The sequence below is a fragment of the Strix uralensis genome, chromosome Z (assembly GCF_047716275.1).
Source record: "Strix uralensis isolate ZFMK-TIS-50842 chromosome Z, bStrUra1, whole genome shotgun sequence".
Lineage (NCBI taxonomy): Eukaryota > Metazoa > Chordata > Aves > Strigiformes > Strigidae > Strix > Strix uralensis.
The window spans coordinates 102,190,081-102,205,897 of NC_134012.1; the positions used below are offsets into that span (position 1 = coordinate 102,190,081).

Here is a 15,817-nt window from a genome sequence, read left to right on the forward strand (position 1 = left end):
TTTGAATCTGCTTTTTTCTAAGTATAATTTTTTTGCTGTTTCTAAAAGCTGTTATCTTTAGTCTCTACAAAATGTGCATTATGGAGGAGGTAGCATAGATTTCATCCTGTTAGATCTGCAGTGTCACTCAGTCCTTCGCTGGCAGAACCACATACTTAGGTATACGTGGCTGGTTCATTGTCTGCTCTGAAATTTTGGGGTTTCTTTTCCAAATCTGTAGCTGACAACGTGTGTTCCAGTATTTTTTGCTTAGACATCCATCCTATGGAAGTGAAGATGGCCAGATTTATTTTATAAATAGCTACATAATGCAGGCGGATAGGAAATGCGGACTGCTCTACCTTGTTTTAGCTTAAGTCATTTGGATCATGATTTATTAATTTAACTATAAACGGGTCCACAAGAACTGCTGTATAGTAATATGTCCGATGTCTCTCAGCATCGTTGCTGCCTGGCAGTCCCCGCCAGGACGAGCACCGTGCCGCAGAGCTGGTGTACCCCTTCCCAGATCCCTTCCCAGATCCCTTCCCAGATCCCTTCCCAGATCCCTTCCCAGATCCCTTCCCAGATCCCTTTCCTTGGCCGCCTGCACCTGGTGCGTTGCCATTTCCCACCCGTCCGCAGCTGGCACAAGGGAGCAGCTGAAGGTCTCCCAGGGGAAACCCTGGCCACAGGCCATTTTGGTGGGCATCAGCGTGCTGAAAGGGGGGAGCGGGAGGTCAGGGTGTCCTGGGGAGCGTTGGCATCACAAACTGATGGCATCACGACCTGGCTCCGAGGTGAGCGCAGGAGTTCGTTAGTGTCTGGGGTAATTGTGGCTCGGCCGGGGGAGCGCCAGGGGCCTGGAACACCTCCCGCACGGCCCAGCGCCCCACAGCAGTTCTGCAGAAACAGGGGGTGCCGTAGGGCAGCACAGCAAGGGGTGCGTACGGCTGCGTGGCCGGCCAGGGCCAAACCCTGGAGTTAGTAGGATTTTTCACACCGTCTCCATGACACTCATAACAAAACATCCGGTCTTACTAACTCCACGTTTCAGCAGTAAATTGTCAGAACGATTCACTCGGTTCATTTGATGTGTTGGTGAATATTCACAGCATTTGTTTTCTTACTTTCTTGATAAGCTTCCTCAGAGACGATGGAAAGCAGAGATGGGTATGACTGAGGGGACCTTCAGGATGATGAGGGCAGGGTCCTTTGCAGATTTTATGATTATTCATGAGATAAGACAATTTGGTGAGTGCCAATATATGATTATTAGGGGGCGACGCCATCTATTGGATACAGGGTTTTTATTCCAAATCTCATCTTTTAAGTTATTTCTCACCGTTGCAGATTTCAGGCTGCTCGGAAGACATGAAATACCTTCGGGATTGCGTAGGTGAGAAAGTTTTGAAATCGGAAAAAAAGCTCAAATGGTTAGTTTACTTTTTTTATGAAAGTGAAAGCCTTTCATAACGTTTATGAAAATATTTCCATCGCCTCGAATGTGTGAATGGAGCGTGAATGAGGACACGTACCTGGGTCGCACCGGTGGGGTCAGCGCCCTGCGGTGACGCCGAGCGAGCGCTGGGACGTGCGCTGGAGCCCTTGGCCAGTGCCTCTCCCTCGCACTCCCCTCTTGGGACCTTTTCACTTTTGGTGCTGATTTCTGCTCCATTTCCACCAACAAAAATGTTTGTCTAACACAGGCCATCCTCGAGCTTAAGCTCATTCTGTTTCTTTCTGTTTGTAATGTTTCTTGAACAATATTACCAGAAACACACTAACAAAAAGTTGCTTAGTCATTCACCGTTTCAAAAAAGAGGATTCTTTGACTCTTTCCTGAGGCCATAAACATAATTTTGTGTTTAGTAAATATGGTAGTGTTTTGAAAGTAGAAGTTTCAAATACGTATGAAGGTTTTATTAGTTGCCCAATCACAACTCACACGGAAGCTGTTTTTAATCGGGCATCAGAATTACTTATTGGATAAGAAGAGGGGGAACTGCTTTCCCCCACCCCCCATTTCCATTTATACTCCTCATTAAGGCTATCTGTTAATTGAGGTTACCGCTGAGACGAGCAGAAGGGGAGGGCAGTGAGGCGAGGGTGCTGCAGGTGGGAGCTCCCTGGGACATGAGGGCTTGCTCCCGCTGCAGCGGGCACTGCACCTTCTCCTCTCACATCCAAAATAGCCATCCCAAAAGCCTCGGGTTTCTCCACACCCAGCAGAAGGTTGTTCCAGAATATCGTTGGGTTAAAATATCACGGGTTAGTAATATCTTATTTTTTTATTTCCCACACCAGTATGGGTAGCTAAGTCTTTGTACCACCACTGACCTTTAGCTTAAATAACTGGTTCCTCTCCTTGGGTTTTACCCCGCTGCCTTATTTACAGACAGCCTTAACACTCACTCTCAGCCTTTGTTTTGAAAGGTGAGAAGAGCAGAGGACTCTAAAAACCCCTCTCTGTAACGTACTCTCCCTTCTTCAGAATCCTCCTTAGGCAAAATACTCATTTATGTTCTGGGCTGTGCACAGACTGACTTCAGTGTTTATTCCAGCCTTACTGCTGAGCTTCCCCAGATCTTTCCTTTTCTCGCCTTCTATGAAACCACACCAAAGCAGAACTTTGAAAGGCTTTTTTTCTGAATATTATTGTGCCAGATGAAACTGCATGTCAAAGCTGACGCTTTTGCCGCCTCCCTGCTGTGCCCGTGGGTGTTCCTGCGAGGCAGAACCTCCTCTTCTCCCTTCGGCTCCTGGTGCGGGTTTTGGTGGTTGGTTATCGCCACAAAGGCCGACCCTTGGCGTAGGGTGTGGGTCTGGGCTCGTCGCACCCCCAGAACTCACGTGGGGAGGTGCATCTTCCAGTTTTTCTTTTCTTTCCCACCAAAACCAGTCTAAACTGCCGTCACCTTCTGTGGTCCCGGGGAGCGGCGGTTATGAAGAGCATTCAGGAATAAAAGCTCTCCATCAATTAAAGCACTGCAGCTTAAATTAAAACCTTGGCTTATGGCAAAAGGTGTTGCAGGCAGCCAGCATCCTTCTCCTCAGCCGAGGAGCGTGGTCTCCCAGCCCCACTGAAGCCGGGGGTCGGTACATCATGCATGTATGAACCAGGGTTCAGTATATTCTTGCTAAAAAATGTTGTTCTTGCTGAGTGAACAGTGGGTTCCTCTGAGCTCACCCCAAGTTCCCCATGCTTACTTTTCCCAAAAATGGGGTGGGCAGTTTTCTGGGCTCGGTGTGCAGCAGAGGACCATGCTCCAGCCGGCCCTCAGACTGTTGAGGAGGGCACCCGTGCCCACCCCGACGTGCTCCCCTTCCTTGGGGTGACACGTGCAGGTAGACCAGCCCTCCTGGGGAGGGAGAAGGGCTTTCTGCTTCCTTTTTCCGCAAATGGAACATCTTTTCCTCCCTCCCTGCTCTGTGCAGCATCTCTGCTCTGGTGCTTCAAACTGGAAACCGGCTTTTCGGGGCAACATCTCTCGTTTCTGAGCTCAAGAGAGCAAGCTCAGGCGAGCCGTGGGAGCCTTGTTTGTGAGGGGGTGTTTGAGCTGCGGCTGCTGGAGCTGCAGGGATCCCCCTGGGCAGGTCGGGGCAGGCAGGGGGGCAGGCAGGGGGGCAGGCAGGCTCCTCATCCCCAAGGCAAGGCAGCGGTTGCTCTAAGACCTGCCCGCTGGCTCAGTGCCGTCACCGGCCGCCTCGGTGCACCGAAGCCGCGTTGCTCTGAAGAAAATATCAGAAATGCTCATAAAAGAAAGAAGATTTCTTTGCTTGCAGTTGCTTTGGATTTTGTGATGTTTGCGTTGAATAATTCATGACACTGTAATCTGGTAACTTAGCTCTGTGCATGCTAACATAGTTACGCTGATGAAAATAAAGCTTAAAATGTTAGTTCTTCATATCACACAGCCATGCTAAAAAAAAAAAATAAAAATCTCTTTTAAGTGCAGTTGATGGCAGGATCTGAGCAGCGTGGGGTTTTGTGTTGCTGAAATTACGGCACAGATTTAACACGGTTTATAGTTGGTAGAAAAATTCATAGTAATTACCAGCAGTAGTATGCACTCTAAATGTGGTGACTTGATTTTTACACTACAAGTGAAATAGGGTGCTAATGACAGGAATTTTATGATCTGCTTGCAGAAAAAAAAAAAGAGGCATTTTATCTGAAAAATAACAGGAAACAAAAACATTCTTTATGGGTTCTTTTTCCTTGCAGCACGTTTATTTTGTTTTCAAGAAAGGTGGTTGTACGTCCTGACTGAGAAATTGCACCTAATGATTAATAGAATGATGGATGTCAAGAATCACCTTTTTTAACAAATAATAAATCAACATTTATTTATGACAGGTTTTTCCCAGTAAAATTTACTATATTAGGGTCACTTATTTAACGAGGTGTCAATTATTAATACCACCAGTAAAATGTTGCCTCACAGCCAAAGTTATCTGCATTTCAGAATTTTGCTTGTGGTTTGCATTATGGCTGCTGTGCAGATATGTGTGTTAACATGTGAATTCTACCTGATGATTTAAAAGATAGATTATTCATTATAATATTTTTAAATGTTCTACATTTAATCTTGCTTTCGAGGAAATACCTTACTCATTTCAGGAGGGTTGGATTTTAGTTTATTTTTAAAATATTAAATCAGGATGAAAATTGCAGCCCCTTTGTATTATATCACAAGCATTCCAAAGGCATATCTTTTTTTATCTAATTTTTCCCATAATTTAATACGGAGATTAGGTTCTCTCTCTCTTTTCTGTTCAATTATTTACTAAGCATTTTCCAAATGTTACTTGGTATTCCCAGTGCCGAGCGTCAGGCAGGAGCGAAGTTGGAATTCATTTGGGCGCGCGGGCGCTTTCCTGCGGCGGCAGCGGTGGATTGTGGGGAGCGGCGCGGGCAGTGTCCTTCCCATGGTGGTATTGATTTGCCCTTCAGCTGTTTGCAGCGCAGCCAGAACCCGGGGCCTTGTTGTTGATTATCCGCACAATGTCTCGGTGAACGGTATTGACCCATTGCCGCGCGCTGCCGATGCCTCTGGATTTTTCACACCGTCTCCATGACACTCATAATAAAACACACTATCTTAGTGCTGCGCGGCTCTGGAAGGCAACGGGGCCACCCGGGGGGCGTTTTGTGATGGTGGAGCCGGGTGAGGGCTGGCTGGGGACCCCCGGGGCAGCGGGGACCCGCGCCTGGCGGCAGCGGGCAAGGGGGCTCCGCTGGTTGGGCTTTGTCACTGCCAACGGCAGGGAAGGGTTATGGGAGGCCCTTGCAGGGTAGCTTTTGAAATGTTGGGATAATCCAAAGAGTTCGTGAAGGTCTTTTAAAAAAAAAAAAACAAAAAAAACCACAAAAAAAAACCCCAAACAAAACAAACTCAAAAAAAGCTGTTACGAAAAGAGAATCAACATAAAATGTCAAGATCGCTTCTAAAATTTGAGATGCTCTAATAATAAGTTCCAGAATAATTATGACAAATAGAAATATCAAACCCTTTGGGGTTTTTTTCAAATCAATTAAACTACGTTTTACTATTAAATAGCCATATCTTGAAGGAGAGTACGGGTAGGATTCCTCTGCAACAGTTTTGTCTCTCACACTAATATTATTTTACACTGTACTTGAAATTATTAGTATGAACTGCCTCTATGGAGGGTTTTCTTTGTTTTTTCATAAATATTCATAATTTTTGTAAATTTTTCCCCAATAAGCAATTTTCTAGTATTAAACTGCACTAGGAACTCTGTTCTGAAGTTCAAATGAGAATTATTTAAAATACTAGCTAAACCTTGGTGTATTTTCATACGATATTTGCTGTTGAATATATTTAGCATTCTCCGTGGCTGGAGAAGTAGTGGGTTTGTGACCAGAATATTTGTAAGTCCTGCAAAGCCACGGCATGCCGAGAGAGGCGGTGGGAGGAGGATTTCCCAGTCCAGCGGCGTGCGGAGCAGCCCTCCGGGAGATGCCGAGCCCCCTCCACACCTACAGAAGACCCCAGTTCCCTGTAAGTGCAGATTTTTTTTTTTTTAATAGTGGCTGGTGCCACATCCATCAGCGTGACATCAGTGGTCTCCAGAGCAGCATTTAGCAGTTCAGTGTGTATTCATCACGGGTGATGTCTCTCTCAGGAAAGCAAAATTGTAAATGGAGGGAGCAGATGACTGCCAGCTCGCGCGCCGAGGGGAGGAGCAGCAAGGAGGGATCTCCGCGATCGTCACCTCGGACCCCCGGGTGCTGGAATCCAGCAACACTGGGCAGTGTGTGTCTTCAGAAGATCATCTCTTCCTGGTCTGAAGTTTTCCAGTAGTGGAAAATCCCCCAGAATCATCAGTATTTCAGTAGTTAATTATTTTCATTATTAAAGCTATATTGTGTTTCTAGTTCGACTTCGCTTTAGCTTCAGCCTCTGACCAGTAGGTCCTGTTTTACCTTCAACTAAGGTTAATTTGCATAAGAAGCTGTTAATTTAATTTCTACATGTGAGTGCTGTAGGCTCAGTCAAAGTCCCACCGTCGTACTCGATAAACCGCCAAGATGAGGCCCCTCAGGGCTGGAGGGTGTTCGCAGGCCCAGGGTGCTCTCAAGGATTGTGCCGTCCTGGTTTTTCCTCCCCAAACCCTCTCGGTGTTCTTCAGCTCTTAGCAGCAGCTTTTGTGTGGCTTTTAGGTTAAGTCAGGCCCTTTTGGGACCCTGGGAGAAACGCACAAATTCAGCAGTTTTTCTGTTTACAGCTGCATTCCAAACCACATCGATTAACCAAGATTTAATCCATCTAACAGCCAACCTGTTCGTTATGTATCATTTTCATTTCTCCCAGGAATGTGTAAGACTGCACCAAACCCCTTTCAGAAGGCTTGCCACACGAGGGTTTTGACTTTTATCATCAAAACTTTGACTTTTATCATCAAAACCATACATTTCAGTAAGCTTGCTTGATACAACTTCTTTTCTATAAAACTACATTATTGACAACATTTATATTTATATAAACATTCCATTGGTATCAATTTCATATGAACCATACCTTTCTTGGCGGGATGTGCATCAGGTGGGTAAGCCTATAATTATTCAGGTCTTTCTCTTTGCTCTTTAACGTACATCTAATACCAGGAGCTCTCTTCCTTTCCCTAGAACATCCTTGTTTTTCTGAGGATTGGTGGGAGTCTGTTAACGAGCTGTGAGCTCTTTGGCTGCTTCATTCAGAGCTCCTACATTTGCCTACGATTGTCAGTGCACATCTCGCTTGTGAGGGGCATGGGGTGGTTGTGTGTGTGTTTTTAAGGTAGTGAATATAAATACAGCAGTGACTTTGTGCTTACACGTGGTTTGGCTGGTGCCCTTTCTGTTTCCGTGCTCTACACTGTCCCAGCCAAGAAAATTAGAAATGTCCATTCTGCTTGAAATTCCCATTCTGCTTGTGCATGTGACTTTTGACAAACTTCCTCAAATTTCTGTTTCTAGAGAAACTGATGGATAGCGAAAAGGGAAAACGTGTGGCTGAATCACCTCTCCATTCCTCACAGGGAGGTTATATTCAGGTTGCAGATTACTCATCCTATGCTCAAAAATGAAAGCCCGGTACAAAATGTTTACAACCATGTTCTGTGCCTTAATTCTATTTTGAAAATAAATTATCATAAGAAAGGGGCTGAATAAGAATAACAACTTCAACAGAAAGGCTGCTATGCGATTAGCCTAATGCATGTATGTTTTTATGCCTTTTTTTTTTTTTTTCCATTATCTGTGTGATCTCATCCTGCTTTTATTCTGGATAACAGAAGGCTGCCTACATTTAAATAGATGAATACTCACTGGCGATTTTTCTCTTGTTCCTGTTCGTTGTTATGCACAGGTTGTCCTTTTTAGCCTGACCTTTTACTGGTGCAGCTTTAGGACCGAGCATGGTTCTCCCATCTTGGAAGACAAAGGTGTGGGTATAAAAATCCCCAAAGCAGGTTTGTGGTGGTTCTGTGTCCACCAACTTGCCCGGCACCAGAGGGCCGTTGGCCGGCACGAAGGTGCTGCCCGCCTCAGCCGAGGGGCTTTGAGCAGTCAGAGCTTGTAGGGGTATGCAGAGCTGCCTGGAACTGAGTCATGGTTATCAGGTATTGCAAAGGTTAAGCTTTATCAGCTGCACAAAAAAAGGTTGAGGTTTCATCAAAAACTTCCATCCTCGCAACCCGTCGACCACAATTTGATGATGATTATTGATTATTTCACAGCCTTTCACTCACTCTGGCACTGCGGCCGGCCTTGATATACAGATAGGGCCGCAGTCCGGCTAAAATAAGACTCCATCTTGATAATGGACTGAGATGAGATACTGTTATTTGATAAAGATAATTGATGTTTCACAGTGAATTGGAAAACAGTTCTGAGTGCAGCGGATCTGTGGCTGCTCCATCTGCAAATGCGGCCTTTGTTTACAAACCATAGCAGGAGCCACGTCGTTAAACCTCCGCGCGAAACGCGCCGTTCAGCACGGCCTGGCAATTTTTAACCAGAAATAAAACACTTAAACTTAGAAGCACGATTCGTAATTTTGCCGTCACAGTGAAGTTTCTGGAATGTGTTCGTAGCTCAGTGTGCCTGTGCTGAGGCACCCTGGAGATGTTGTTTCTTCTGCGTGGGTTGCACTTGATAATTTATTTCAGGTGAGCTGGTATCCTAAAATCTTTTTTTTTTAGTACTTATACATGTGATTTGAATTAGGGAAAATGCTACTTTGAAAAAGTTGGAATTTGTTAAGGGAAATTAAGGCCTAGTGTATGTCTAGTTTTCTTCACTCTGAAGCTTTAGCTCATTAATGTAAAACATAATGCATGCCTGTGGTCTCCCACCTACGCCTTTGTGATGACGTGGTGCAGCCCCTGGTTTTGAATTGATTAAGGTATCACTCATTCCAAGTCCTGTTCACCCAAGTTCTTTTAGTCCTGTTACAACCTTTGTAACCTCTCATTAAGCAATAGGAGATGGCAGGGAGTGGGGTTATCATGAGCTAATGACACCCCAAGTGTGTTGTGTGGCACAGGGTTCATCTGTGTGCTGCTAATCCTCGAGGGGAGTGATTATCTAACGCTAACCGTGCCCCGGCGCAGCTCGCTGGGGCGGCCGCTGCGTGCTCCCTGCCGCCGGCGTGCCTGGACGGCGCTCCCCAGCCCAAACGGCAGCTCCGCCACTGATTCTGCAAACTGACAGTTTGGAGGTTTGCTGAAGTGACTTAGGTACTCTGCAAAGTCATGACCCAGGAGACATGCTTCTTCCTTTTTTTTTTTTTTTCATTTTTAAAGAACTATATTTATTAAGAATATGAGGAAAAAAAATGCATAGTCATTTTTTCTAGGCTAGAAGCAGTCTCAGCAGGTTGGATGCAGTTAAAGATTCACGTTAAATTCAAAACAAATTGTAAGTTATCATCAACATGCCATTGAAATTCCTGTATTTAGAGGTGCGGTAATACAGAAGAAGAATGATACTCTGCTACTTTTTTCAAATGGAACGTTAAATCAGTGTCATCAGACTGTAGAGATATATTTCAGGTAACCAGATTTCAGGATACATGATTGTTGTTGACTTTGAAACGATGGGAAAATATTGATGTCTGAAAGTTGCTTAATAGTAGTTTGCTTGTCAGAGTGTCTAGTACTATTTTATAGCCAAAACAGATTTAGTGTCATGATTCATTAACTCTAATCGTGAGAATCCGTAAGAATTAACTCACCTACGCGCTCTCTGGGGGCTGTTCCTCATTGTGCAGGTAAGCAGCTGGCGTTTCATGTACCTCGTGGAAGTATCTGCCACAGAGGGATGCGTGAGCTCCTGCGTCAGACTTTGAGGGTCTGTTTCTCTCATCGACCGTATGCGGAGCCCAGAAACCTGGGGTCTGTGTGATTATCTCTGGTCGGAGTTATGTCAGGTGAATTCTTGCTGGGTAACAGAGTCCACTCCAAAATCCCCCAATTAATTCATACATACAAGCTATTTGATAATTTTTCATTTGGAAATGTGTTTGGGTATATAGACACTGGCTCTGCCCAAGTCACTAGTCGAAGGCTTTAGTTAAGCACGAGCACTAACGCTGCCTGCTGCTCCGAACGTCTTTGGGCCCCTCACCAGGGCAAGAGGTGGAGCCTCCTTCAGAAAATCCATCTGTTCTCCACATCAAGGGGGGTCTGATGGAACAAATCCATGAAGTTTATGGGAAAACAGCAGTGTACCTGCAGTGCTGTTCTCATTTTTTAGGGGCTGTTTGGCTGTCGCCTTCAGCCTGGGTATTCTGTGTGCCTGTCCGTGCGTTCCTGCTGGCTGGGGGCTCCAGTCTTCCTTTCCAAAAACAGAAACTCTTCCCCAGCACTGAGCTATAGATGATGGGGGTTGTATATACTGCTGTGTATTTGATTTGTAATTTATGAAAACTTTGTTTCCTGTAAAGAAACCTGCCGAGGCTGACGTCATTGCTGACAGGGTTACGTGTACACCAAGGGGTTCTCAGGGCCTGGACACCAGCTGGGACTTGCAGTCAGGTCTGTGTCCCCTGTGAATAGAGGATGGCTCTGTGGAGTGCACGCAAAGCACACGGGATAGCCCAGAAAGCCATCAAATATTCTATTTTCATTGATTAAATCTTGGGTTTCGTTGTAGATACTTGGAGAGGTACTTGTAACTGATACTGAAATGGGCTGCGCTCGGTGTAAACCTCTGTACGCCTGCAGGACTGGCTGCGGCAGGGGCTCGTGGCGAAAACGAGCGGTTCGTTTGGCCGAGTAGTGTCTCGTTCTGTAGATGTTTGCTGCTGTAATCGCTCCCTTCTGCTGGCGCTTGCTCCTGCCCCACGGGCGGGTGCGGAGGGTGCGTGGCTGGGGGAGCCCCCGGCCCCCTTTGGGGATCGCTGCTTTGGCAGGCTCCGAGCGCTCCCCAGGAGGAAGCTGAGGGTGAGGATGCAGATGATGCAGGTACCAGCTGCCGTACGTAAAGACTCTGTTGTTTTCACTGGCAGATTGAAGAGAAGCCTGAGTTTGGCTCGGTTTATTTCAAAGCAAAAGATGCTTTTGAGCACTGGCTGGAATCAATGCTGTTTGGTCCCGGGTACTTCGTTTGGCTGACTGCAGAATTAAAATCAGAGCTTTGGCAGTCGCAGCAGTAACTGAATTGCCCATAGTATGATTTTATTTCCATACCTAGATGCCTTTGCAAATTTTTGTTCTTATATAAGGCAGAAAATTATTTCATACTATATTTGGAATGAATAGTCGCTCATGTCACAGAATCACAGAATCATTGAGGTTGGAAAAGACCCTTGGGATCATTGAGTCCAACCCTCAGCCCGACTCTACAAAGTTCTCCCCTACCCCACATCCCCCAACAGCTCATCCAAACGACCCTTAAACACACCCAGGGATGGGGACTCCACCCCCTCCCTGGGCAGCCTATTCCACTCTTTCTGGGAAACATTTTTTCCTCATGTCAGATGGCTTGTTTTAGTTAAGTTTGATTACTGAATAAAAGACGCCGTTCTCCAATGTACTGTATTAAAGGTAGAAAGATAGCCATCCCATAATGTGTAACCTGTAGGTGCATTGACTGACACAGCCGCACTGACAAGCTCAGATGAGGCAGGAAAACCTTTTAGTCGAAACACACATCCTCAAACTGCAGATAAAAGATAATTACTGAGTATAACCTCTTAATTTCGTAGGCCACAATCCTTTTCTGACAGGGGAAGGGAAGGGAAGGGAAGCCGTGGGACTGCAACATGAATGCCATCACGCTGTCTCCCCGGCATGTAGCACACGGGGGAGCACGCTTAGTGCGGGGCAATTCTGCTGCTTTACTACTTAGATTTCCAGGCCTGGACAGCCTTGTGGGAGGCATCGTGCTGGCCTGGCTGGTGCAGACCCTTTTTCCCTCTAGTCTGCAGTAGCTTGACCCCAAGCTGATTTTTCTAACCATGCCCAGTGCTACAGTTGAGGGATTTTATTCATTTTTACTGTAACAAGAAATGGTCTCAGCCTATCAACAGCAAATCCCAGCTACGTTAGGGATGCGGTAACAAAATGGCCACTTTTTTTTCCAAGTTTCTCAAATGTCTTTTAAAAACAGTGTTTAATTCTGTGGGGTTGGTTAGCTGGTGGTAACTTAGCAGTGTATTTTATGAGAGTAAACTGCGCTGATGTGCTTCTACGGGGATGCTGGTGGGGATTTAGCCAAGGTGTGAATTCACAGCACGCTAGCTGCATTAACTCCTTACTCAGATATCATTGATCTGCACCGAATCTGCCTCTGTGCATCGCAGATAAATCTCCTTTGCACATATAAATATATGCATTAAGGTACAAGTAACAACTGTCAACTGCGAGTCCTCGCGTGCGGCCTGCGAGTGCTATAAATTCAGACCGTAACGCCCCTCCAACTTCCCAGCCTCAGTAGGCAAAGTAACGAGGCCTCGGGAATCATTAAATCTGCTTTTTAGGTCATGCTGATCAGCAATGCTAGTTTGCTAAAAGACGGTTGGTTGGGTTTTTTTCTTTCTGTACGTTTTTCTGGTTGATTTGGAGACTGGTTTAAAGGAGCTTGCCCACTCCGCCATTGCAGGCGTCCCGCGTTTGCGGACGGGGAACATCTTGTTGTCAGTGGGAAGACAGGGACGGATGCCAAGGGAGGACTGTGAGTCCAAGCGCAGAGCTCAGGACTGCTCTTGAATAATCAAAGTTAGTAAAAATTAAATTAAAAATTGATTCAGCTACGGCTTTCTACTTAACTCTTAGGCTTCAGCTGTCAGCTTCCAAAGCGGAGAGCCGACAGCGTAATCCATTCCAGTGAGGGTTTTTTCCTTTTTGAAGTGGTACAATTCAGTATACAAAAGTCAAATAGACTGGAAAAAGATATTAAACTTCCTGACCAGCCTCGGAGGCCACAAACCCCCCGCTGAGTTACAGATTTATTACAGCACTGAGTTAGTAGCAGCCATAGGAGCAGCGACAGAAAGTAGGTATACAGAGTTATCCTGAGGTCTGTGAAGAAAATTGGGCTTCCATGTATTTAAAATTATGTCTAATTTAGCTGTTACTTCCTATTCAGACACTACTTCCTACACAAAAAGTGGCCTCAACTCTTTTTTCCCTTCTGTAAAAAGCTTTTTTTTTCTTCAGACGCTGCTGAAGCAGTTTTCTGGAGCTGTCCAGGGAACCAGCCAGCTGGGAAGGCAAATAAGGATTTTTTTCCACGTTGTTCTTACAACTTTCGTAGGAAATAATTTCTCAGAAATGCTATTTTTGTTAAAGAGAGAATCCCTAGATTACACTGTGCAGATTTGACAGTGTTTAGCCAGATAAATTGTTGTCAGTCACCTCTGTGTGTCAGAACTTCTTTTCCTAAAAGTCTCTTGCTTCCTTTAAAGAAAAACTGAAACAAGAGGGTATGCAAATATCTTTTAAAACCAAAATTTAGGTCGATTGTTAACTCACATTTAATAACTTTCAAAATTTATATTCCATATTTTAAGTATAGACAGAGCACTAATGTGCATGAAATGGTGATGGTCAGCTCTGGGATTCTCCCTTTAGGGTTGCCCGTGGCCAGCGAGCACATACTTACACCCGGCTCTCGCTCTGTAGATGTACAGATGTTTAAATCATGTTACTAACACTTTTTTTTAACTGACCTATTTCTCCAATCTAGACATGACCTTTGTGAATGCGTTTTTGCTTTCAGGGGTTTGTTCTCTGTTAGGGAAAAACACGGTCCTGAACTCTGGCTTTGTGCCCGACTGCTTTCTGCTTTGCTCTCGCATCCGTCAGCGCGAGTCGGCGAGCGGCTGCAAAATGGCTTTGCAGCTGCAGAGAGAGGGGCACTTGGAAAATCTGCGACGAGGATAAAGCTTTTCATCCAGGTATCAGAGTACTTTTCAGAAGGAAGTGAAACAATTAAGACCCAGCAAGGAAAATCTGTATCCCTAACATATTTAACTCATAACCAGAAAGATTTGTTGAACATATCATCTCGTATACTTTGTCAATGATTGACTAATTATTGATCATTAATTTGTTTGAAAGTTTTGTGGCTGTACAATGGCATATAATGCTCTAGGTATTATTACTATTATCATGAATTAACTTCCCTAAAATTTAGAGCAGTTGTGTGAATTAAGTAGCCCTGATACTATCCACAGGGTTTCCGAACACCCGGATGCATTTTGAACGCAGGGCCCAGAGCACTTCACCCTCTTCCTCTGCCCCCATCCCAACCGTCGTTTAGTGATGTTTTAATTGCAAAATATTGTGGAATATGCTAATGTCCATAATCTGCGTAATATATATGCTTGTTTGATGGTAAAAAAGTGGACTTGAAACTGAAAAGCTTCAAATGCAAGGACATGGCATCACTAAGTGTAAGCCATCACACACAAACTACTTGTAAGACTTAGACTCGTAGGAAAACATTCTCCCAAAATTTTAAAATTGAGGACTGCAATTTCCAAGTTTCCACTTGTTTTGATAGCGTTGGTGCTGATGCTCGTGACCCTTGGAAGAGGGTGTGAGTGGTAACTGTGGAAAGAACAAGCAGCGTTGGGGAGTTCTGCAGCAGGCGACAGTTTGCCCAGGAACTGCCAAAGATCTGGAGATACGGCCGGTGCCGATTAGAAAATTAGAGCGAGGAGCGGCAAGAATCGGAAGGCTGGCTTCAAAAATGACAGCAGAGTTGCTTTCCCTGAGTCCGCAGGGCAGAAGACACTTCTAGAAGGATAATTAAGTCCCCAAACCCCACGGTCCTGGCGGGAAGCACCGATCTCGTTAGCATTTCCTACTCCGTTGGAGTTGCTGAACACTCTTCTTTAAAGTCTTGGGTCACTTGGGAGTTTTGGCTTTGTGTGTGTTGCCAGTGCATCAAAGGCTCTGATTCAAAGGTTAAAAATACTCTGATGCTCCAAATATGACTGTGACATCGTTCTAACTAGTGTTCTTTAAAACTTGGGTGAGTAAAGCTGGAGCTGTGAGGGAAGAGCTGCACCTTGACGGAGCTGTTTGGGGACGAGTGCTTCTCGCTGCGTCCAAAGCCCCATAGCTCGCAGGCTTTCCTCGGCGCTGATGCGGCTGGGAATGAATTTTAGCCAAAGGGTACCTTGGCAAAATGTGCTTGGACTGGCGAGGGGGGAGCTTACGGGAACGTTGTGCCTGGCTGCAGATCTCGTGGCAGTTGCTTGAATAAGGGAGAAAAAATGAGATTGCTGCGATCCACGTCGAGCTGTCACCAGAGAAGTTTTAGAGATTGGAAACGTTCTGTGCTCTGGCTGCTACGTACTCCAGTTATCAAATTAAAGTCAGCATATGTAGGCAGGTGAAAGGCAGATTTTTTTTTTATCAGTTTAACTCTTATTAAGCAATATTTCCCTAACAGTAAGTACCTACATAGGAAGAGGGGATGCTCCATGTATTCCTGTCTCCTGTTAGCTCACTGTAGGGCAGCATTTCATTCTTAGGCTTGTTAGAATTTTTAATAACTTTGTCTTTCAATAGGGACTGATTTTTAATGAAAATTACGAGGTTTTGACAAACAGTGTCTTCAAGAGAGCACATTCTCTCTTCTCATCACTGTCTGGTGCTGTGAGCCATATGGGGTTATCTAGGTGCTGATTTATTTCTTGACCTAAGTTTATTATGTCTAAAAAAGACTGTTCTATGAACTGGGCTGTTTCAGTGCAGTTCACTGATGCGAGTTGTATCAAACTTGCATGTTTGCTAGGAAAATAACATCACCTATTCGATCTGCTCCTGAAATGTTTGAATAATACTTATTTTTCACTTTTTAAAATCGCGC

General features: G+C 45.1%; 1 protein-coding gene across 4 annotated transcripts in view; it reads left to right on the top strand.

Moving 5' to 3' along the window:
* The window catches only part of WDR7 (WD repeat domain 7), a 133,126-nt gene that overhangs the window by 104,941 nt on the left and 12,368 nt on the right, over positions 1-15,817 (top strand). The window lies entirely within an intron of this gene.